Raw genomic sequence first — 24,913 nt, 5'->3', positions numbered from 1 at the left:
AGCGCGATGCGGGTCCTCCCCCCATCAGCTTCAGTCGGATGGAACATTCCGTGCGATCGCTTTGACCGGGCGCCACTCGGCGTCACGTGGAGCTGGAGCGCCCTGGCGGAGCCCGGCGGAATGACGCGGGCTTGGGTTGCCAAGGGGAGGGACGAGGCGCCGCGGAAGAGGCGGAGCGAAGGAAGCCGGCCGTGGGGCGGGGTGCGGAGCGCAGGGGCGGGCAGAGAGGGGCGCGCGGGTGGGGAGGGCCCAGCGTATTATGGGATGCGGCGGTGGAATGGCGCTGGGCGCGTGATTTTGAACAAACCCTGGTCTGTGTCTCGGAGGCGCCGCCGCCGCCGCTGCTGCTGGGAGCCCAGGGAGCGCCGCGCGACCAGGAGGCGGCGGCGCCGCCGGCTTTGGTGAGTGTCAGCCCCCGGGATGGGGGCTACTGGGCGGGCTGGCGGGAAGGGGGAACCGGCCCCCGCTGCGAGTGACTGCGCGGGCGGAGAGCGCTGGACCGCTCCCTCTGGGATCCCGGGCCGGTGGGCCTTGGCGGGGAGCGGGAACCCGCCAGCGGGGTCCGCCGCGCCGCTTCCCTGAAGCTGGGCTGCGGGGGGCGAAGGATCCTCGGGGCTCGGTCTCTTCCCGTCGGCTCCCGGGAGGGTGGCTGTCACCCGGCAGGGCCAGCGCTCGGCCAGCCGCCTGCCCGGCGGTCTGGAGGAAGGGCTCCCGCAGCTTTTGACACGCACACTGCGCGACCCAACAAGCCGGCCGTGGCGGCCCCAGGTTTCTGGGAACCGGTTTTGCTGCTGTGTCATTTTGTGCCAGTCCCTCCTCTCCCTGCAGCCCGCTGCCGCGTTCTTCCTATGCCACTTTGTACAGGCTCTTGTTCGTGCGTGTCCGTTTTCCTCGCGAAGCCCACCAGCCAAATGTCATAATGTTCCCGAGGTGCACGGGGGAAGGGAGCGGGCCGGGACTTAGCTTGGCCAGCAACGGTAAACAACCAAGCAGGGTGCGGATGGACGGGACCGTCAGTGGGGAAATGAAGTTTAAAGATGAAGTAATTGAGAACACTTTACACTCTCAGCATCTGATAGTCTGCATATTAAAACAGCAATTGGGGTGGGTGGTGGACAGCCCTTGTTGAAGGCTGTTACCGACTTTTATATGGAGTTGCCACTGAAACAAGGTAGGGAAATGAAATGACTTTTTCAACTTCAACTTCAACCTTACTCTTCCTACACTAACTTAGACAGTAGAGTGGCCCTGTTCGCAGCCTTGAAATTCAGTTTGCCCAGAGCTTATGTTGTAGTTGAATGATCACAGAATTCAGCTTTCGAATGGTTAACTCTTTCTGAAATTGACAAAGGCAGCCAGTTTCTTTTTTTTTTTTTTAATGCTGATCTCTTCAGAAGCCTTGCAGCTTATGTTTCGTTATTTTTTAAATGATTAAGAATTACCTCCGTTCTCTTTTGGTTACTTATTCAACTGACTGATGACAAGAGCTGGTTACTCTTACCTACCTAGTAGGTAGCTCTAGGGTCTTGTTCTGAAGCAAGCTGTTTATTTTTACTGTACTGAACAAATATATCAGCAGCAGATGGTTTTTTTTTTTTAATTTGATGACTTAGATCCTAAAAAACATTTGGCAAATAATTTTAGCTTAGAGTTATATTTTCAATATTTTAGAAATTGATCATTCATGAATGTTTCTACAATTAGTTCAATCATTTTAAATCTAGTTGCGCTTTGACGTGTTAAACCGATGACAGATTGGAAGTCACAGTGTTCATGGACAGAAATGACCAGATAAAATTAAGTTGGAGAGGAAGATAGCTCAGAACTTTATTTTTTTAAATTAGATATTTTGACCACCTCATCTGCATGAGGATTGCTGCCTGTAGTTGACAAAGGTGTCAAAGGTCGAATATGCATATGGAAATAGCTCATCCTGTCAAAGTAGTTCTGCGGGTGGGGTAAAATGTCAAAGTTGGTGAATGACATTAAGGGTCTTTACAGTGTTTTTAGTGCCTGAGACAGCCACAGTGAATGAAACGCATTCCATCATCTCTCTCAAGTTGCTGCTCTGAAAATGAAAGAGTTTGGGTTCTTTATTGTCCTTATGCCACCCTCCGCATGGCTTTTGGTCTTGCAAACAAAAATATGCCGGACTTGGGACCCCGCAGGTGGCGCGACTTCCTTTGGCGTCCCTGCGGGGGCCCGCGCTCCGCCCGGGGGTGAAAGGTCTCGGCGTAGCCCGTGTGCACTTGCACGGCCCTTGTGCGTTTGAAGGTTGGCGGGGCGGCGGGAGGCTTCCCCGGATATGTGGGTGTGCGCCTCCCGGGAGGGGCGGGCGGGGAGGGGAGGAGGAGGAAGGGGGAGGTTACTGGTGGTGGCGGCGGCGGCGGCCCGGGCTCCGGCTGTCGGGGAAGCTGCTGAGCTGTGATGGTGATGACGAGGTGAAAATGGCGGATCTTTCGAAATACAATCCCGGCCCCTGACATACCAGAGGCGGCGGCGACGGCGACGTCGCCACCCCGGCTCCCTTCTCGGTCCCCGGGTACCCTGGAGCGCTCCAGTTTGGACAAACTGGGAAAGGAAGCTGCTGGCCAGAGCTATCGTGCACGGGCAAAACAAGCCCCGCCGGGGCTCGGGATTGCCCAGGACCTTCTGGAGCCCCTACCTCGGAGCCCGAGGGAGGAGAAAGCGGCAGCCGCTGGAGGTAGAGGAGGAGGGGGTACCCGAGGGCTTCTCTGTCTGGAGATCTCTTTATTTGGGGGGATGGGGGTGGGTGGAGAAAGAATCGCGCGGTGGATCCAGGAATGACTTGTCCGGAGTGCGAAGAATCAGTAGCCTCGTCATGACATCAACATTATTCTTTGAGTGTTAAGAGGGCTCCAGTTTGCTCTTATACCTAAGGCTGCTGCTGAGGCCTAGAGGAACCGCTAGCACTTATCATGATTTCCTGATATAATTTTTAAAACAGCCACTCTGGCGGGTGTTGCTTTGATGGTGTTCAGCAGTTCTTGGGGTTGTACGTTTCTTTAGGGAGGCAGAGCATTGGCATTTTATTCTGCATTTAAGGTCTGTGTCTTAGATCCTAGTCTGTAACTTGTTGGGCTGTGGATGTTCACATTTTATAGAATAGGGACCAGTTTTGTAAGAATTAGAAAAAAAAAATTTTAATGCTCTGTTACAGTAACTAACCTGTTTGCCCTGCCATTTGGCAAATAAACTTGAGATACTCTCAGTTATATTTTATACTCATGCTTTTCAGGGAAGTTCTTCTCTATACTTACCCTCCTGCCCCCGCCAACCTAGTTCATGAATTCAGAGAGTAAAGTTATGAAAAATTTTGCTGTAGATTTTATAATGCAAATGAAATACAGCTCTAGGAGCTCTCTTTTGGTCCTGAGTTTTACCTTCATTGTTAAGAAGGAGAGTTGCGATGGCGTGATGCAAGCATTTGTTGTGAGTACATTAAATTGGGAAAGATAAATTGAGACCTCTGTTATTTCTAAATGCTGGAGTGATTAGCCTAGCCCTTTGTTTAGAGAGCTGGATTGATTGACTATAACAGCCACTGCTTTATTAGGTTATCTAAAGACCCATGTAAGTTTTAGGGTATGCTGAAATATCCCTAAGGAGTCTGTCTCCTTGCACACAACACTAGTGTTACAGAAAAGTTACATGTGAATCAAATTTTTAGGCTGGGCAAAAAAATTTTTATACGTTAATTTGGACCCTATGCTTTTCCCCCAGCTTTTTTGAGTGTATAATGAACAGAAAGATTAGTATTGAGGAATGCCCATGGGTGATGTTTATGATTAGCCCTAAATTTCCTTATTCAAATTGTCTACAGAGAGTATATGTGATATTATTTCCTTATTCAAATTGTCTACGAAAAGTATATGTGAACACACTGTGCCATATTGTGTCATATATCACAAATTTTGTAGTGTACTTAGAGGGGAAATATTTTGTGTGAATGGGTGTGTATAGTTTTTAGGTCTGGCTTTCACTTACTAGAAGAGTAAGAGATGCAAAAAATTTTTTAGGAGAAATACCTGAGAGGTACTCAGAAGGTTTAATGATGATGATAATGATTATTTTTTAAAAATAATTTGTCTGATGCTGTATTATTCAGTAGGTATTTGGTTTTATCTTTTTAAAATTACAGTTTTTATGTTGCAGTTATTTGACCCATGCCTTATAGCTGCTGACTTAGTAGTAAGACTAAGAATTTTAAAAATAATTAAAATAGGGAGATTAAAAAGCTTTTTCATTGGCTTTCTTTTAATCACAGAGAGCTATTGTCTCTTTGTGAGTCTTTGTGATTGTCTTTAAAGACCAGTTTTCAGATTGTCCTGGTTAGAACAATTGTCTATTAATAATTAAAAGTGTGTTAGAAAGAAATGAAGCAAGAATTATACCACCAGAGATAGTCCAGTGTTCATTTTTGGGGGGAAGAGTATTATAGATTTTCACGACTTTTTCTTTTTTTTTTTTTCGAGACAGAGTTTCGCTCTGTCGCCCAGGCTAGAGTGCAGTGGCGCAGGCTAGAGTGCAGTGGCGCAGGCTAGAGTGCAGTGGCGCGATCTCGGCTCCCTGCAAGCTCCGCCTCCCGGGTTCATCCCATTCTCCTGCCTCAGCCTCCTGAGTAGCTGGGACTGCAGGCGCCCGCCACCACGCCCGGCTAATTTTTTTGTATTTTTAGTAAAGACGGGGTTTCACCGTGTTAGCCAGGAAGGTCTCGATCTCCTGACCTCGTGATCCACCCGCCTCGGCCTCCCAAAGTGCTGGGATTACAGGCGTGAACCACCGCACCCGGCCGATTTTCATTACTTTTTCAAACATTATTATTGGGTGTCTATTATGTGTCATATAGTATGCTAGGGATAGTGGATAAAATAACCTCAATATCATTACCTCAGGGAACTTTAAGAATCACTGGAGATGAAGTTGGAAGGATCGATTCAGTGGAGCCTTGCTGCAGAAGGCCTTAAGAGTTAGAGAAAATGTAACTTAGTGTAGGAGAATGACAACCTCAGAGATATACTTCAGAAGATAAATCCTGTACATGTAGCTTTTATGTAGAATACATTGTAGGTGAGAGGAGACGGAGGTAAAAACACCATAGTAGGCTTCAGGATTTGGAGATTTAGACACGATTGGTTACAGGAGGTTAGAGTCATGGTGAAGGTGTAATCTGCATGATATATGACAGATTAATATTTCTATGGAAAGAGAGATGTCAACGATAATACAATTGTAAGCCCTGGTGTTTGATAGATTTTTTTTTTTTTTTTTTTAATGAGATGGGTCTCACTCTGTCACCCAGGTTAGAGTGCAGTGGATCTCAGCTCACTGCAACCTCTGCCTCCCAGGCTCAAGTGATAATCCCACCTCAGCCTTGTGAATAGCTGGGACCACAGGTGTGGGCCACCATGCTCGGTTAATTTTTTGTATTTTTGGTAGAGACAGGGTTTCACCATGTTGGCCAGGCTGGTCTCAAACTCCTGAGCTCAGGCGATCTACCTGCCTCACCCTCCCAAAGTGTTGAGATTACAGGCGTTAGCCACCACGCCTGGCCATTTAGTAGACTATTGAATGCCGTAAAACAATAGAGAAATCAGGAGGAGAAGCTAATTTAGATAAACAGGAAAATAACTTTGAGTTACAGCATACCTCATAACTATCTTCACAGTAACCCTGTAAGTAAATGAAGCTCAGAGATGTTATTATTGACTTGGATTACATGATAAGCAACTAGGAGAGCCATGATTTGGAAACAGGTCTTTTCTGGTTTGAATCTCCATGTTTTTTCCATCGTGTTAACCATAAGCATGAATAATATAAAGTTCCCTTTTTAATTTTTATATATTTATTCAGTTTTATAGGCTGTTTTATTCTCATTCTTGGGTACAATGCCTGTCCCTTGGTACATAACCCTATTCATTGAGTATGTGAATAAATGAATAGCATTTATTTGTTATTTCACTCAGTTATATAATTTCTTTTTATTTATTTATTTCTTTTTATGTATTTATTTATTTTTTGAGACGGAGTCTCACTCTGTTGCCCAGGCTGGAGTGTAGTGGTGTGATCTCCACTCACTGCAGCCTCCACCTCCCGGGTTCAAGCAATTCTCTTGCCTCAGCCTCTCAAGTCGCTGGGATTACAGGCGCCTGCCACCATGCCTGGCTACTTTTTGTATTTTTAGTAGAGACAGGGTTTCACCATGTTGGCTAGGCAGGTCTCGAACTCCTGACCTCAGGTGATCCACCAACCTCAGCCTCCTAAAGTGCTAGTATTACCGATGTGAGCTATCACGCCTGGCCCATTTCTTTTTATTATGTTGTTAATTCACATCCTTTGAAATACATTGTGAAATTCATGTAATTACCATGTAGCAAAGACTTTATGGAAAGTAAGTTACAAAATTAAGGAAGCTCACCTAAATAGAATGGGAGTAGTGCAGCAGATACTTCATAATACATTTAAATATAAGTGGCAGAAGCTCAAATTTAAATACTGTATACTTGAACATAGACTTTAAAGGTATGTGACTAATTTGGAATTCACCTTTTTTTTTTTTTCAGCTTTTATTTTAGATTCAAGGCGTACATGTGCAGGTTTGTTACCTGGGTATTATTGCATGATGCTGAGGTTTGGAGTATGAATGGTCCTGTCACCCAGGCACCGAACATAGTATCCAATAGTTTTTCTTTTTCTTTTCTTTTTTTTTTTTGAGACAGAGTCTCGCTCTGTCCCTCAGGCTGAAGTGCAGTGGCGCAATCTTGGCTCACTGCAACTTATGCCTCCCAGGTCCAAGCGATTCTCCTGCCTCAGCCTCCCGAGTAGCTGAGACTACAAGCGCATGCCACCATGTCTGGCTAATTTTTTGTATTTTTAGTTCAGATGGGGTTTCACCGTGTTAGCCAGGATGATCCTGCTCTCCTGACCTCGTGGTCCGCCCACCTCAGCCTCCCAAAGTCCTGGGATTACAGGCGTGAGTCACTGCGCCCAGCCAATAGTTTTTCAACCACTGATCCCCTCCCTACGTCCCCAGTAGTCCCCAGTTTCCATTGTTGCCATCTTTATGTTCACGAGTACCCAATGTTTAGCTCCCACTTATAAGTGAGAATATGTGGTATTTAGTTTTCTGCTTCTGTGTTAATTTGCTTAGGATATTATTGCTCCAGCCGCATCCATGTTGCTGCAAAGGACACGGTTTCTTTCTTTTTTATGGCTACGTAGTATTTCATAGTGTATATGTACCACATTTTCCTTATCCAATCACCATTGATGGGCACCCAGCTTGTTTCCATGTCTTTGCTGTTGTGAGTAGTGCTGCGATGACCATGCGGGTGCATGTGTCTTTCTGGCATAAACATTTGTTTTCTTTTAGATATGTACCCAGTAATGTGATTGCTGGGTCAAATGGTAGTTCCATTTCAAATTCTTTTAGAAATCACCAAGATGCTTTCTACAGCTGAACTAATTTACATTTTCACCAACAGCGTATAAGTGTTCCCACAGCCTCGCCAGCATCTATTTTTTGACATTTTTTTTTTTTTTTCTGAAATGGAGTCTTGCTCTGTCGCCGAGGCTGGAGTGCAGTGGCATGATCTTGGCTCACTGCAACCTCTACCTCCCATGTTCAAGTGATTCTCATAGCTCAGCCTCCTGAGTAACTGGGACTACAGGTGCACTCCACCATGCCTAGCTAATTTTTGTAGAGATGAGCTTTCCCCATGTTGGCCAGGCTGTTCTTGAACTCCTGGCCTCAAGTGATCTGCCTGCCTTAGTCCTCCAAAGTGTTGGGATTACAGGCATGAGCCACCATGCCCGGCCCCTGTTTTTTGATTTTTTAATAATAGCAATTTACAGTTCCCTTTTAAAGGAAAAAAAAATTGTGAATCCCCAGTATTGGCCTAACTTATTTTATTAAGATATTTACTTTCTAAGATAGATATAAAACCAAGTATAAATCAAAAGTAAATTTATAGGCCAGGTGCGGTGGCTCATGCCTGTAATCCCAGCACTTCGGGAGGCGGAGGTGGGCGGATCACCTGAGGTCAGGAGTTGGAGACCAGCCTGCCCAACATGGCAAAACCTCGTCTCTACTAAAAAATACAAACATGAACCAGGCATGGTGGTGGGTGCCTGTAATGCTAGCTACTTGGGAGGCTGAGGCAGGAGAATTTTTTTTCTTTTATTTTATTATTATTATACTTTAAGTTTTAGGGTACATGTGCACAATGTGCAGGCTTGTTACATATGTATACATGTGCCATGTTGGTGTGCTGCACCCATTAACTCGTCATTTAGCATTAGGTATATCTCCTAATGCTATCCCTCCCCCCTCCCCCCACCCCACAACAGTCCCTGGAGTGTGATGTTCCCCTTCCTGTGTCCATGAGTTCTCATTGTTCAATTCCCACCTATGAGTGAGAACATGCGGTGTTTGGTTTTTTGTCCTTGTGATAGTTTACTGAGAATGGTGATTTCCAGTTTCATCCATGTCCCTACAAAGGACATGAACTCATCATTTTTTATGGCTGCATAGTATTCCATGGTGTATATGTGCCACATTTTCTTAATCCAGTCTATCGTTGTTGAACATTTGGGTTGGTTCCAAGTCTTTGCTATTGTGAATAGTGTGAGGCAGGAGAATTGTTTGAACCTGGGAGGCAGAGGTTGCAGAGAGCTGAGATCGCGCCACTGCACTCCAGCCTGGACGACAGAGCCAGACTCTGTCTCAAAAACAAACAAATAAAAAGTAAATTTATAAATCTAATATAAACAAAACTGTAAAACCAATGTAAAAAAATTAAACTTAGGGTGATGGATGATGTTTTGCTTAAACAATCTTTGGGTCAGGCACAGTGGCTCACACCTGTAATCCCAGCACTTTGGGAGGCCAAGGTGGGAGGATAGCTTGAGTCCATGAGTGCAAGACCAGCCTGGGCAACGTAGCAAGACCTTATCTCTACAACAAATACAAAGAAAATTGGCCAGAGTGTGATGGCTTGTGCTCATTCTGTAGTCCCAGCTACTCGGGAGGCTGAGGTGGGAGGACCACTTGAGCCCAGGTGTCCAAGGCTGCAGTGAGCCATGATCTTGGCATTGCACTCTAGCCTGACAACAGAGCAAGACACTGTCTCAAAACAAAACAAAAATGTATTTCTTTCCATGGTGAATATACTAGGGTCTGCCCTAGCGCAGATGTGCAGTTTTCTTTTTCTTTCTTTCTTTTATTTTTTTGCGACAGAGTCTCACTCTGTCACCCAGGCTGGAGTACAGTGGCCTGACCTTGGCTCACTGCAACCTCCGCCTCCCAGGTTCAAGCGATTTTCATGCCTCAGCCTCCCAAGTAGCTGGGACTACAGGTGCCCACCACCACGCCTGGCTAATTTTTTTTGTATTTTTAGTAGAGACAGGGTGTCACTGTATTGGCCAGGCTGGTCTCGAACTCCCGACCTCGCGATCTGTCCACCTCAGCCTCTGAAAACGCTGGGATTACAGGCATGAGTCACTGCACCCGGCCTGTTTTCTACATTCTCTATATCCTGTGATGACTCAATTTCTGCACCACTCTTCTGTGTTTGAATGCTGCAAGGCTTTCCTTGTTAAATCTCAGGTTAAGTGGTTTGGCTTTTATTTGGCATAAATATGTCATTTATTTTATAAGCCCATTTTGTGCCTTTTTCTTTAGCTCATCTGAATTCTTGTACATTGATTTTGGATGTGATGTGGTTATTCAGATGATCCAGAATGTACTTTATAAAAATACTATTGAACTGAAAATACAAACCTTTCTTTTTTAAAAAAAATTTAGGCCAGGTGCAGTAGCTCATGCCTGTAATCCAGCACTCTGTGAGGCCGAGGCGGGTGGATGGCTTGAGCTCAGGAGTTTGAGACTAGCCTGGGCAACGTGGCGAGACCCTGTCTCTAGAAAAACTAGACAAATTAGCTAGTCGTGGTGGCGCACACCTGTAGTCCCAGCTACTCCAGAGGCTGAGGTGGGAGGATCACTTGAGCCCCCAGGTGGAGGTTGCTGTGAGCCAAGATTGCACCACTGCATTCCAGCCTGGGCAACAGAGTGAGACTCCGTCTCAAAAAAATTTATTTTTTTAATTTGTTTTTTTCATGGAACACTTCACAAATTTGCATGTCGTCCTTGTGCAGGGGCCATACCAGTCTTCTCTGGGAAATACAAACCTTTCAAACCTTCGTCAGAACTCATGGCTTATAGTCCACTGCTCCCAGTTTAGTTTGAGAAATACAGTTCTATAACTGATTTTTTAGTTGTTGATGTTTTATTTTAGAAATAAAAACTAAAATCTGGCCAGGCGAGGCAGCTTACATCTTTAATCCCAGCACTTTGGGAGACCGAGCTGGGCGGATCAATTGAGGTCAGGAGTTCAAGGCCAGCTTGGCCAACATGGTGAAACCCCGTGTCTACTAAAAATACAAAAAATCAGCCAAGCGTGGTGGCACACGTCTGTAATCCCAGCTACTCAGGAGGCTGAGGCGGGAGAATCACTTGAACTTGGAGGCGGAGGTTGCAGTGAGTGGAGATCACGCCACTGCACTCCAACCTGGGTGACAGAGCAAGACTCCATCTCACACTCACACAAAAAAGCTAAAATCTAAGTGGTATAGTTAACCAGTTAATGCTGGTAGTAGGCTCTAGGTACAAGAAATACAGTTGACCCTTGAACAACGTGGGGATTAGGGACACCAACCCCAAGCAGTCATATCCATATATGCATATAACTTTTGAATCCCCAAAAACTTAACTACTAATAGCCTATTGTTGACCAGAAGCCTTATGGATAACATAAATAGTTGATTAACACATATTTTGTATATTTATTACATATCATATTCTTACAATAAAGTACGCTAGAGAAAAGATGTTATTACGAAAACCGTAAGGAAGAGAAAATATAGTTACTGTTCATGAACTAAAGTGGATCATCATGAAGGTCTTCATCCTTGTCTTCATGTTGAGTAGGCTGAGGAAGAGCAGCGGTAGGTCTTGCTGTCTGGAGTGGCAGAGGCAGAAGAGGTGGAGGAGGTAGATGAGGAGACAGGAGAGGCCGGCACACTTGATGTAATTTTATGGAAATACATTGTAATTTCTGTCTGACTTTTTTTTTTCCCCTCCCTCCTCCCTTCCCTCCCTCCCTCCTTCCCTCCCCCCTTCCCTCCCTCCCTCCTTCCCTCCCTCCTCCCTCCTCCCTCCCTCCTTTCTATCCCTCTTCCTTCCTCCCTCCCTCACTCTCGCTTTTTTTTTTTTTTTTTAGAGGTGAGGTCTCACTATGTTGCTGGTCTTGAACTCCGCCTGGGCTCAGGCGACCCTGCTGCCTGTTTCCCAAGTAGCTGGGATTAAAGGCGTGCACCACTATGCTTGATTTCTCTAAAAATATTTCTCTCTGGTAGCAAGCTTTTTTTCACTGTTTGCTTTAGCTTCATTGTGTGTATCGTAGAAGGGTCCATGTCATAAAAAATGTCAAAAGCAGTCTTGAATAATGCCGATTGTCTACTGTCAATTCGTTTTCTGTGCTTCTACATCTTCTTTCTCATTGTCTAGCACTAGTTTGGAAGCATTCATCTCCATCAAGTTGTCCCCCGTTAATTCCTCTGGTATGGTGTCTGTTAGCTCTTGAATTTCTCCAAGATCCTTTTCTTTCTTTCTTTTTCTTTCTTTTTTTTTTTTTGAGACAGAGTCTTGCTCTGTCGCCCAGGCTGGAGTGCAGTGGCGCAATCTCCGCTCACTGCAAGCTCTGCCCCCCGGGTTCATGCCATTCTCCTGCCTCAGCCTCCCCAGTAGCTGGGACAACAGGCACCTGCCACCACGCCTGGCTAATTTTTTTGTATTTTTAGTAGAGACGGGGTTTCACCATGTTTGCCAGGATGGTCTTGATCTCCTGACCTCGTGATCCGCCCGCCTCGGCCTCCCAAAGTGCTGGGATTACAGGCGTGAGCCACTGTGCCCTGCCTCTTTTTCTTTTCTTTTTGACAGGATTTCACTCCTGCTCAGGCTGGAGTGCGGTGGTGTGATCATAGCTCACAGCATCCTTGACCTCCTGGGCTCAAGTGATCCTTCCACCTGAGCCTCCTGAGTAGCTGGGACTACAGGTGCACACCACCACACCTGGCTAACTTTTAAATTTTTTGTAGAGATGGGATCTCACTAGGTTGCCCAGGTTACTCTCAGACTGCTGGGCTCAAGTGATCCCCTCACCTTGGCCTCCCAAAGTGTTGGGATTACAGTCACGAGCCACTGTGCCTTACCCAAGATACGTATCTTGAAACCCTTCACCTCCCACCATTTTTGTCATAGCCACAATTTATTTCATGATTTTCTTCATTGGTTATGTCGTAAATCCTATGAAGTCGTGCAGAATGTCTAGACACAGTTTTCTCTGTAAGAATTTATTGCTTTTGGGCTGGGCTTGGTGGCTCATGCCTGTAATCCCAGCACTTTGGGAGGCCAAGGTGGGCAGATCACCTGAAGTTAGGAGTTTGAGACCAGCCTGGCCAACATGGCAGAACCCCATCTCTACTAAAAATACAAAAATTAGCTGGGCGTGGTGGTGCGTGCCTTTGATCCCAGCTATTTGGGAGGCTGAGGCAGGAGAATCGCTTGAACCTGGGAGGCAGAGGTTGCAGTGAGCTGAGATCGAGATTGCGCCACTGCACGTCACCCTGGGGGACAAAGTGAGACTCCAAAAAAAAAAAAAAAAAGAATTTATTGCCTTGGGCTTCATGGCTTTCATGGCTTTCATGGCTTTGTCTATAACAATGATGGCATCTTCAGTGGTGAGTGTAATCCTTTCTGATTTTCATGATGTTCTCTCAACAGGGTTCTCTTCCATAGACTTGATGTTCATTCCATGGAGTACCATGTATAATGAGCCTTAAAGGGCTTTTAGAGGCCAAATTAAAGATGCTGTATTTGGGGGCAAGTAGACCATGTTGATGCCTTCAGTGTTGAAAACATGGGGTTCTGAGTGACTGGGAGCATTGTCCAATATCAAAGGAATTTTAAAAGGCAGTTCCTTACTGGCAAAGTACTTCCTGTCTTCAAGGACAAAACACTGATGGACCCAATCCAGAAAAAGAGTTCTCATTGTTCAGGCCTTCTTGTTATACATTTGGAAGAGTGGCAGCTGGTGTTTATCCTTTCTCTTCAAGGCTCAGGGTTTAGCAGCTTTATAGATAAGGGCAGTTCTGATCATAAACCCAACTACATTTGCACAAAACAATAGTTAGCCTATCTCTTCATGCCTTAAAAATTCTGGTGCTCCCTTCTGTTCCTCACTAATGGATGTCTTTTATGGCATTCTTTTCCAGAATAAGGCACTTTGATCTGCATTGAAAGCCTGTTTGGGCTGGGCATGGTGGCTCATACCTGTAATCCCAGCACTTTGGAGATCTGAGGCAGGAGGATCATTTGAGCCCAGGAGTTCGAGACCAGCCTGGGCAACATAATGAGACCCTATCTCTATAAAAATTTTAAAAATTTAGCCAGGTGTGGTGGCATGCACCTGTGGTCCCAGCTACTCAGGAGGCTAAGGTGTGAGGATCACTTGAGCCCAGGAGGTTGAGGCTGCAGTGAGCTCTGATTATGCTACTGCACTCCAGTCTGGGTGACAGAGTGAGACACTGTCTCAAAAAACAACAAAACAAAAAACCTGTTTGGGCAGATATCTATTCTCCTCAATCATTTTCTTAATGGCACGTGGGAATTCTTGGTCACCGGAAGCTGCTTCTCCTGTTTTCTTGACTTTTTTTTTTTTTTTTTTTTTTTTGAGACAGAGTCTCGCCCTGTTCACCTAGGCTGGAGTGCAGTGGTGCGATCTCAGCGCACTGTAGCCTCCGCCTCCCGGGTTCAAGCTATACTCCCACCTCTGCCTCCCAAGTAGCTGGGACCACAGGTGCGTACCACCATGCACAGCTAATTTTTGTATTTTTTGGTAGAGACAGGGTTTCACCATATTGGCCAGGCTGGTCTTAAACTCCTGACCTCAAGTGATGTACCTGCCTCAGCCTCCCAAAGTGCTGGGATTATAGGCATGAGCCACATCCCAGCACTTTGGCCACACCTGGCCAAAGGCTGCATTTTCAATATTAGACAAAAAATATTTTGCTAAAAGTGCAAGGTTTTCATATCTGCTGGTGTAACTGCAGTGATGGCTTAACAAATTTCTTTTTTTATAATGGTCTTTACACTGGATTCATTTATCTTGAAATGTTGGGCAACTGCAGCTGTAGACCTCAATCTACAGTACTTACCAAGCTGTTAAACTTTTACTTGTAATGTCATACTTTTCTCTGCTTCTTGGGAGCACTTCTAGCATCATTAGTGGCACTTCATATGGGTCTCCTAGTGTTATTCAAGTTTTACAGTATTGCACTAAACATAATGAAAAATATGGGAGATCACCTTTTACTGCAATACACAATTTACTGGAAGGAGGAACTGCTCATGTGGAAACAGACAATTAGTGGTAACACTTGAGCTCACAGCAGTAGCAACAGGAGGTGGCTACAATATTATTACAATAGTATAGTATGTACTACAGTTACTTTTTTGTGGTTTTGATTTAATAGTGCATCTTTGTTTACATTTCTCTCCACTGCAAAAGATATAATTTGTTTGTGTGTGTAAGCTTTTATACATTGTAACTTTTTATAATTTATATATTTTATGGTAGTAAATTATAAAACACAATGTTTACATATGTTTTATGCATTTATGACATATCAAACTTTTTCTTAAATTTTTTTGATATTTCTAGGTGGTGACATGGTTCATCAGCGAGTTTTTTCAAATTGCCACAAATTTCCAAAAAATATTTAATATATTTATGGAAAAAAAATGCGTGTAAGTGGACCCTGTTCAAAGGTCAACTAAACACTCAGATTCTTTCTTTCTTTCTTTCTCTCTTTCTTTCTCTCTTTCTCTCTTTCTCTCTTTTCTTTCCCTCCCTCCCTTCCTTCCTTCCTTTCTTTCTTTCTTTTCTTTCTCTGATGGAGTCTCGCACTGTCGCCCGAGTTGGAGTGCAGTGCTGCTATCTCGGCTCACTGCAACCTCCACCTCCTGGGTTCAAGCAGTTCTCCTGCCTCAGCCTCCTGAGTAGCCAGGACTATAGGCATGTAGCACCATGCCCGGCTACTTTTTGTAGTTTTAGTAGAGACGGGGTTTCACTGTGTTGACCAGGCTGGTCTTCAACTCCTGACCTTGTGATCTGTCCGCCTCAGCCTCCCAAAGTGCTGGGATTACAGGCGTGAGCCACTGCACCTGTCCCAGATTATTTATTTTTAAATATCCCCAAAATTACTTGCTCATCTGTAATGCAGTGGTATGTCAGTACTTTATGTACAAGAATGAAAACAGCTGTTCACCTGGATTTTTCTCCGCCTGTAACTAGAAAAGAACAGTGTTTCTGCAATAATAATGTATAAAATGTAAAAGCATAGAATATTTGTCATTTTGTGTATATATATATATTTTATTTATTTATTTATTTATTTATTTGAGATGGAGTTTCACTCTTCTTGCCCAGGCTGGAGTGCAGTGGCGCAATCTTGGTTCACTGCAACCTCTGCCTCCTGAGTTCAAGTGATTCTCCTGCCTCAGCCTCTCGAGTAGCTGGGATTATAGGAGCGAACCACCATGCCCGGCTAATTTTTTTGTATTTTTGCAGAGACAGCGTTTCACCATGTTGGCCAGGCTGGTCTCAAACTCCTGACCTCAGGTGTTCCGCCCTCCTTGGCCTCCCACAGTGCTGGGATTACAGTATTTTTTATTTCGTATTGAATTCACTTCTTTTTCATTGTCACCATCCTAAATCATATCTAGCATTTATCTGTATCTTGAACTAATTATAATTACTACAATAGCCTTCCAACTGGTCTCCCTGCCTCCAAAATCCTCAGATGAGGTTAATCTTCCCAAAATGTAACTGTGATCATGTTAGTCATCTATTTATTTCTAGGCTCTTTGAGGGCAAGGTCTTTGATTAATTTCCCATAATGCCCTCCTCAAAGTTAGGAAGCAAGAAGTATTTTATTAATTAAATGACTGATAAAAAGTATAAGCTAGTTAAAAACTAATAGAACCTTGTAGATTTAAAGATGGAATGTAATTGCAGAGGATATTGGTTAAAAGCTAAATTTGAATATTAAAAACTTATTTGAAAGGAGTTTCTCAGCTTGTTAGTGTACCTTATGACCATATGGGTTTATTTTATTTAAAGTGTTGTGAAGTCCCAGAGCATTATATAAACCTATCCTGCTCAAATTGACGAAAGTTATTTTCAAAGTCCAATGTAAATAATTCTAGAGTTTGGGTGACATTCCTTCTCTATGATTATTCATTGTTCAGATTTATACACAGTAAATATTTGCCAGCTCTGTTATAGGCACAGGGGATGGGGGTTCAGTAGTGATGAAGACAAATATGTTCCTGTCTTTGTGTGGCTTTGCATTCTAAAGAAGTTGAGGAGGGACAATAAACAAATAAACAAGATACTTCTGATTGTGATATATGCTTTGATGGAAATACCAGGGTAATGGGATAGAGTACCTGGGCCAGTGGAGATGAGGATGGCAGTCCTATTTTAGATACTTTTTTTTTTTCCCTAACACATTAAGACAAATGTAAAAATCAGACTTTTCTAAATGGGTGACTGTTTAACTCTCACCAGACTTAAACCATTTAACCATTCAACTGTGTTGGGGGAAAGCTCATTTTATTGGCTTCTAGAACATACTTTGCCTTTAAAAATTTTATTTTATGAACTAAAAATATTGGAAGAGGCTGGGCGTGGTGGCTCACGCCTGTAATTCCAGGACTTTGGGAGGCTGAGATGGGCAGATCATGAGGTCAAGAGTTCGAGACCAGCCTGGCCAACATGGTGAAACCCCATCTTTACTAAAAATACAAAAATTAGCTGGGCATGGTGGCACATGCTTGTAGTCCCAGATACTTGGGAGGCTGAGACAGGAGAATCTCTTGAACCCAGGAGGCAGAGGTTGCAGTGAGCCGAGATCATGCCACTGCATTCCAGCCTGGGCGACAGAGTGAGACTCTGTCTCAAAAAATAAATAAATAAATATTGGAAGCATAGGGGAATGCATTGTATGTTCTGGATTCTTTCTCTACCGTACCTTCACAGGTAACCCCTCCTACAGGTGAGGTGAACTAAAGCTTCTCAGCTCTTTTAGCCTATGAAGAGCCTCTGTTTTCTTGGAGTGGCCTTCAACATGGTGACGATGAGGTTGCATGTGCTAGTACATGGCTTCCATTCCTAAGAGATAAAATAGCATGATGGATCATGTAACTGTGTGGACAAACCCTTTCCTGCCATGCCCAGTCCTTTTGAAACTTTCTTTTTTTTTTTTTGAGACAGAGTTTTGCTCATGATTTCGGCTCACTGCAACCTCTGCCTCCCAGGTTCAAGCAATTCTCCTGCCTCAGCCTCCCGAGTAGCTGGGATTACAGGCATGCGCCACCACACCCAGCTAATTTTGCATTTTTAGTAGAGACGGGGTTTCTCCCTGTTGGTCAGGCTGGTCTCGAACTCCTGACCTCAGGTGATCCACCCACCTTGGCCTCTCAAAGTGCTGGGATTACAGGTGTGAGCCACCGTGCCTGGCCCTGAAACTTTCTTTTAGCATAGGCCACTATGCCCTGCATGTGACCCTGATTGAAACAAATAGGGAGGCCAGGAGCAGAGGCTGACGCCTGTAATCCCAGCACTTTGGGAGACCGAGGCGGGTAGGTGGATCACGAGGTCAGGACATCTAGACCAGCCTGGCTAACACGGTGAAACCCTGTCTTTACTAAAAATACAAAAAATTAGCCGGGTGTGGTGGCACGTGCCTGTACTCCCAGCTACTTGGGAGGCAGAGGCAGGAGAATTGCTTGAACCCTGGAGGCGGAGGTTGCAGTGCGCTGAGATTGCGCCACTACACTCCAGCCTGGGTGACAGAGCGAGTCTCCGTCTCAAAAAAAAAAAAAAAAAAAAAAAAAAGAGATAAGGATGTGTAATAATAAGACAGTCATCTATATTCTGTTCTGTGGTTTATGAGCTGTCCTGGCTCTGGAATAGTCTCTGTCTATTACATAGACTCTGGCCAAACCAATCAGACCTTTTTTAAAAAAAAATTAAATTTAAATTAAATTAGTTTTTTTTCCCCCCAGAGACAGGATCTTACCCAGTCGCCCAGGCCAGAGTACAGTGGCGCTATCATACCTCACTGCAGCTTCAAACTTCTGAGATTACACTTTCCTCCTGTCTCAGCCTCCCGAGTAGCTAGGACTTTAGACAATGCTCTACCACGCCTGGCTAATTTTTAAAAATTATTTTTTTTGTAGAGAAGGTCTCACCATGTTGTGCCCAGGCTGGTCTCCAACTCCTGGACTTAAGCAGTCCTCTTGCCTCGGCCTCCCAGAGTGTTGGGATTACAGGCGTGAGCCAGTAAACCTGGCCCAGACCTTTTCTTGTTAGAAGTTTGGACTTTGCTCCTAGTTCAAAGGGAGAGTCCCACTCCTATAATTCTCAGTCTCTTTTAACAGGACGGGTAAAAATGTATGTTCTTCTGACAACAGAACTTCAAAATATATGAAGCAAAAATGTGCAGAAGGGGAGACATAGACAAATCCACCACCATATTTGGGGATTTTAATGCCCTAAAAATTTATTAAGGATACCAAAGATCTGAATAACTCTATCAACCAGCTTTTGCTAACTGACATAAATAGAATACTACCCTCAGCAACTACTAAAAAAAGTGTTCTTGACTGGGCAAGGTGGCTCATGCCTGTAATCCCAGCACTTTGGGAGGCCAAGGAGGGCAGATTGCCTAAGGTCAGGAGTTTGAGACCAGTCTGGCCAACATGGTGAAACCCTGTCTCTACTAAAAATACAAAAAAATTAACTGGGTGTGGTGCCATGCACCTGTAATCCCAGCTGCTTGGGAGGCTGAGGCAGGGGAATTGCTTGAACCAGGGAGGTGGAGGTTGCAGTGAGCCCAGATTGCGCCACTGCACTCCAGCGTGGGCAACAGAGTGAGACTCTGTCTCAAAAAAAAAAAAAAAAAAAAAAAAAATTCTTTTAGAATGCACAAGGAACATTCACCAAGAGAGACCGTATACTGAGTCAAAAAATAAGTCTCTAATTTCAAATGATGAGAATGTTATAGAGTATTATGTTCTCTGACAATACTAAAATTAAATTAGTAATCAATAATAATAGCGTAGCTAGAAAATCTCCAAGTGCTTGGGAATTAAATGGCACACTTCTTTATTATCCATGTGTCAGGTGAAATCACAAGCAATGTTAGAAAACATTTGAAGTGAATGATAATAAAAACGTATTGAAATTAATGGAATATATCTAAAGAGCTTTGGGGAAAAGTTTTCATATTAAAGGCTTACTGTAAAAAAGAAGAAAGTTTTAAAATCGATCAATCATTTAAACCAGGAGTTGACAGACTTTTTGTGTAAAGGTCCAGGTAGCAAATATTGGAGGCTTTGTAAGTCATGTAAGTCTGTCATATTCCCCCTCGCCCCAACCATTTAAAAATGTAAATATCAGGCCAGGCGCAGTGGCTTATGCCTATAATCCCAGCACTTTGGGATGCTGAGGTAGGTGGATCAGTTGAGATCAGAAGTTCAAGACCAGCCTGACCAACATGGTGCAACTCCATCTCTACTAAAAATACAAAAGTAGCCGGCATGGTGGCATGCACCTCTAATCCCAGCTACTTGGCAGGCTGAGGCAGGAGAGTCACTTGAACCCGGGAAGCAGAGGTTGAAGTGAGCCAAGATCATGCCACTGCACTCCAGCCTGGGCGACAGAGTGAGGCTCTGTCTCAAAAACAAACAAACAAACAAACAAAAAACCACTTTTAGGTAGGAAGCAATACATAAAGACCATGGGCATCATTTAGTAGTTTGGTGAACCCTGATCTGTGCTTCCATCTTAAGATTCTAGCTGGGTGCGGTGGCTCACCCCTGTAATCCCAGCACTTTGGGAGGCCGAGGCAGGCGGATCATCTGAGGTCTGGAGTTTGAGACCAGCTTGACCAACATGGAGAAACCCTGTCTCTACTAAAAATACAAAAAATTAGCCAGGTGTGGTGGCGCATGCCTATAATCCCAGCTACTTGGGAGGCTGAGGCAGGAGAATCACTTGAACCAGGTGGCGGAGGTTGCGGTGAGCCAAGATTGCACCATTGCACTCCAGCCTGGGCAACAAGAGTGAAACTCCATCTAAAAAAAAAAAAAAGATTCTAGAAAAAGAAGAACAAATCAAACAGAAGGAAAGAGGTAAAGATAATAGTTAATTTAAATAAAAAATGGGCCAGGCACAGTGGTGCATGCTGAGAGGCCAAGCTGGGCAGATCACTTGAGCTCAGGAGTTTGAGACCAGCCTAGGCAACGTGCTGAAACCTCATTTCTTTTCTTTTTTTTTTTTTTTCCTCTGAGATGGAGTCTTGCTCTGTCACCCAGGCTAGAGTGCAGTGGCGTGATCTTGGCTCATTGCAAGCTCCTCCTCCTGGGTTCACGCCATTCTCCTGCCTCAGCCTCCTGAGTAGCTGGGACTACAGGCACCCACCACCATGCCTGGCTAATTTTTTGTATTTTTAGTAGAGACGGGGTTTCACCATGTTAGCCAGGATGGTCTCAATCTCCTGACCTCGTGATCCACCCGCCCGCCTTGGACCCTCCCCAAAGTGCTGGGGATTACAGGAGAGTGAGCCCACCTGGTGCCCGGGCCGGGTGAAACCTCATTTCTACAAAACAAAAGCCAGGCATTGTGGTGCATGCCTGTAGTCCCAGCTACTTGCGGGGCTGAGGGAGGAGGATTGCTTGAGCCTGGGAATTTGACGCTTCAGTGAGCCGTGTTCACGCCACTGTATCGTGGTTTGCTTGCTACAGCCTCCAAGTCAAGGGAGTGTGAGCTAGGACTACAAGCAGGCCCTACCACACCCAGCTAATTTTTATCTTTGTTTTGTTGAAGTGGGGTCTTGATATGTTGTCCAGACTGGTCTCAAACCCGTGGCCACAAATGAGCCATCTTGACCTCTCAAAGTTCTGAGATTGCAGGTGTGAGCCACCATGCCCGGTCCAAAAATAGTTCTTTGTAAAGGTCAGTAAAATGGATAATCTCTAGCTAATCAAGAATAAAAGGAGAGAAGACAGTTTACCACTACGAGGAATGAAGAGAGGACATTTCTACGGATCCTGCAGATATTAAAAGAATATTACATGTAACTTTGTGCTACTACATTTGGCAGCTTAGAGGAAATAGACAAATTCCTTCAAAGACACAAACTATCAAATATCCCAGGTTACTCGGGAAGAAAGATAATCTGAATAGCCCTACATCTGCTAAAGGAAATGAATTTATAGTTGAAAACCTTCCCACAAGGAAGCTTTATATCTAGATGGCTTTACTGGTGAATTTTAGCAAATATTTAAGGAGGAAATAGAGACAATTCTGTGCAAACTTTTCCTGAAAAATAAGAACACACTCCAATTCATTTTATTAGGCTAGCATTATCTCCAGGCAGGCACTATAAAATGAAAAGAAAACTACAGATCAATATCCCTCATTAACATAACAAAAATGTTTAACAAAATATTAGCAAAATATAATTTAGCAATATATACAAATTATAAGACGTGATCAAGTGGGGTTCATATCAGGAATGCAAAATTAATTTAATCAAAAATTAATATAATTCACAGATTAAAAAAGGAAAAGCCATACGATTTTCTCACTAGTTGCAGAAAAAGCATATGATAGAATTAAACATCCTTTTATGATTTTTTAAAAAACCTCATCAAATTGAGAAAGAAGTAAACTTTCTCAACCTGGTAAAGAAAATCTATGGAAACCTATAACTAACAGATAAGATTAGGAACAGGGCAAGTATGTCTGCTGTCACCACTTTAGTCAGCATTTTCCTGGAGGTCCTAGCAAGTGTAGTAAGGGAAAAGAAATATAAAACATGCAGATTGGAAAGGAGGAAATATAGATGTTACAGGCAACATGGACTGTATTTGTAGAAAATCTTAAGGCATCTATACTGAAAAACTATCAGAATTAATAAGTGAGTTTAGCTAGGTTGTAGGATACATGGACAATATACAAAAATCAGTTTTATTTGTACATACTTGTAAACAATTGGAAAATGGAAAAAAGTGCCATTTATATCAACATCAAAAAAACATGAAATACTTAAGGATAAATTTAACAAAATATGTATAAGACCTATATATTTAAAGTGCCACAACATTGCTAACATAAATAAGATATAGTTATTTGGGAGACAATTTTCCATGGGTCTTTTTTTTTTTTTTTCCTTAAGAGACAGGCTGTCACTGTGTTGCCCAGGCTGGAGTACAGTGGTGCACTGCAGCCTTGAACTTCTGGCCTCAAGCCATCCTCCCATCTCATCCTTCTGAATAGCTGGGACTACAGGTGCATGCCATTGCACCTGGCTTCTCCGTGGGTCCTTGCATTTCTGTACCTCTTACCAGTGAGGCAGTGACAGCCCTTTTGTTTTAAATGATCTTTTCAAGGATATCTGTATAGCAAACAGCCTAGGATGATACAGCATCTCCCTCTGTGGCAAACGGCAGATTTGCTTATTGTCCAGTATAATAAAGATAATATCTCCATCTGGGCAAAGAGCAGGTTTGCTTTGGCCCGTTATAAAAGATTTGGGTTCCCTGGCTGGGCGCGCTAGCTCACGCCTGTAATCCCAGCACTTTGGGAGGCCGAGGCGGGTGGATCACGAGGTTAGGAGATTGAGACCATCCTGGCTAACATGGTGAAACCCCGTCTCTACTAAAAATACAAAAAATTAGCTGGGCGTGGTGGCAGGCACCTGTAGTCCTAGCTACTCAGGAGGCTGAGGCAGGAGAATGGCATGAACCTGGGAGGCGGAGCTTGCAATGAGCCGAGATCATGCCACTGCACTCCAGCCTGGGCAACCGAGTGAGACTCTGTCTCAAAAAAAAAAAAAAGATTTTGTTCCCTAAGCTCAGGGTTCCTAAGTTATGATGCAAACCTACTGCATGTATGGCATCTACCTGGACCCCCCTGTGTCTTCCCTGTGGGGCTTGGGGGATATGGGAGAACTGATACACACATGATGCTCATGTTCCTTGCTGTACTGTGGGTCAAAAGTCCTTTTGTCTCTGACACATGACTACTGTGTCTTCTGCCAGTATCCATGGAAGATTACTAGGCTACTTTATTAGCTTTCAAAGAGAGTTGAAAGTCTCAGACCCTCACAGTTCTTGATAGTTTTGGCCATGAGAATGGGGTGCTGACAGGCATGGCATTCTGAAGGAGGAAGGATGAGGGCCTCTTGGGCTAGGTTAGGAGATATGAAAATTCTCTCTGGCATCTGTTAGTGAATGGTCTCACCCAGGTGGTGGGCAAGGGCAGTGAGGATGGGGAGAATGAAAGTCCTCCACTGTTTTACCTGTTAATGAATAATTTAGAGGCTTAGTTGAGAGGTAAGATTGAAACATACCACCTGAATGGTGCTTTGGTTGTTGTACACTCAACTTCCTGGCCCCTGCTCTGCTGAAAGGCAATGTGGCTATAGCTGCTGAGTTAAGGAGCTCTCAAAGCAGAACATACGGTGTCCACAATAAGGATATAGAGCTTTAGGTGGATTCAAAACCTTAGAAGTTTGGTTGAGCTGCAGGGGTTAATGCTTGAAAATGAAAGTAAATTCAAGCTTTGCTTACTCCTGTGGAGCCACAGTCTCCCTCTGTGGCCTGACCTCTCCCTCCTCCTACTCTTTAATTTCAGGTGCTTTAAAGAGAAAGATTAATAGGGGTTGGGCTGATGTCTGTGTGTCCTTATGGGGACCAAAGGCCATACCCATATGTCTAAATATGCTGGAAGAACTTCAGGGAGAGGAAGGAGTCAAACTTTTATGGTTCTGTTGAATATAGGAACTAAGTCATCATTCCTTGGGGGTAGTATCCAGATTCAACTCTTGGGGTTTGGGGAAGAAAGCTAGTGTGACATTGTGAGTGGAGCCCTTTGTTGTATATTGTTGTTGTGATTGTCATTGCTGATGTATATTTGATGTTGATACTTTTACATGCTTGTGCTGTGAATTCCTGTAAGTGCCAGAGGGGATTCTTTGATCAGGAAGAGCCACATAAAGAAGTGCTAATACTTTGGGGTCCCAAAACCCTAGTGAGTCCTTTAAGATCTTATAAGTGACTGGTAACTTTGCAGTATATGTAATGAGTTCATCCAATTCAATAAGACTGTAAACCTGGTGTTTTTTTTTTTTTTCTTGAGACAGAGTCTGGCTCTGTTGCCCAGGCTGGAGTGCAGTGGTGCGATCTTGGCTCACTGCAAGCTCCGCCTCCTGGGTTCACGCCATTCTCCTGCCTCAGCCTCCTGAGTAGCTGGGACTACAAGCGCCCACCACCACACCCGGCTAATTTTTTATATTTTTAGTAGAGATGGGGTTTCACCATGTTAGCCAGGATGGTCTCGATCTCCTGACCTTGAGGTCTGCCCGCTTCGGCCTCCCAAAGTGCTGGGATTACAGGTATAAGACACCACGCCCGGCCAAACGCAGTATTTTTTAAAAGAAAAACAAATGACAGAGACTTTAACAGGAACTTGTCAAAGGAAAATATTACAGACAGACAATATGCACATGAAAAGAGGCTAGAGTCATTAATCATCTGGGAATTGCAAATTAAAAACACATGAGATATCGCTTCACATACACTAGAATGGCTGGAGTTAAAAAGACCAACAAAAGACTGACAATACCAATTGTTGGTGAGGCTGTGAAGCAGCTGGAACTCTCATACATTGCTGGAGGGTGTATAAAATGGTACAGCTAA

The 24,913-nt window shown here is 44.1% G+C and overlaps 1 protein-coding gene across 5 annotated transcripts in view; it reads left to right on the top strand.

The window, feature by feature from the left end:
• Positions 1-251: 251 nt before the first annotated feature.
• The window catches only part of LIN54 (lin-54 DREAM MuvB core complex component), a 91,567-nt gene continuing 66,905 nt past the window's right edge, over positions 252-24,913 (top strand). For 2 of the 5 annotated variants that reach the window (XM_003265828.3, XM_012499350.2), the window contains exon 1: positions 252-401. The gene's annotated coding sequence lies outside the window, so the exon portion shown is untranslated. Of the gene's footprint in view, positions 402-2,356; positions 2,705-24,913 lie in introns of those variants that run through there. The other 3 variants (XM_003265827.3, XM_004089007.3, XM_003265829.3) reach the window with 2 other exon arrangements.

This window comes from Nomascus leucogenys, chromosome 9 (genome assembly GCF_006542625.1).
Source record: "Nomascus leucogenys isolate Asia chromosome 9, Asia_NLE_v1, whole genome shotgun sequence".
In the NCBI taxonomy this organism is placed as follows: Eukaryota; Metazoa; Chordata; class Mammalia; order Primates; family Hylobatidae; genus Nomascus; species Nomascus leucogenys.
Note: the sequence above shows the minus strand (reverse complement) of the source record. Positions and strands in the feature narration are given on the sequence as shown.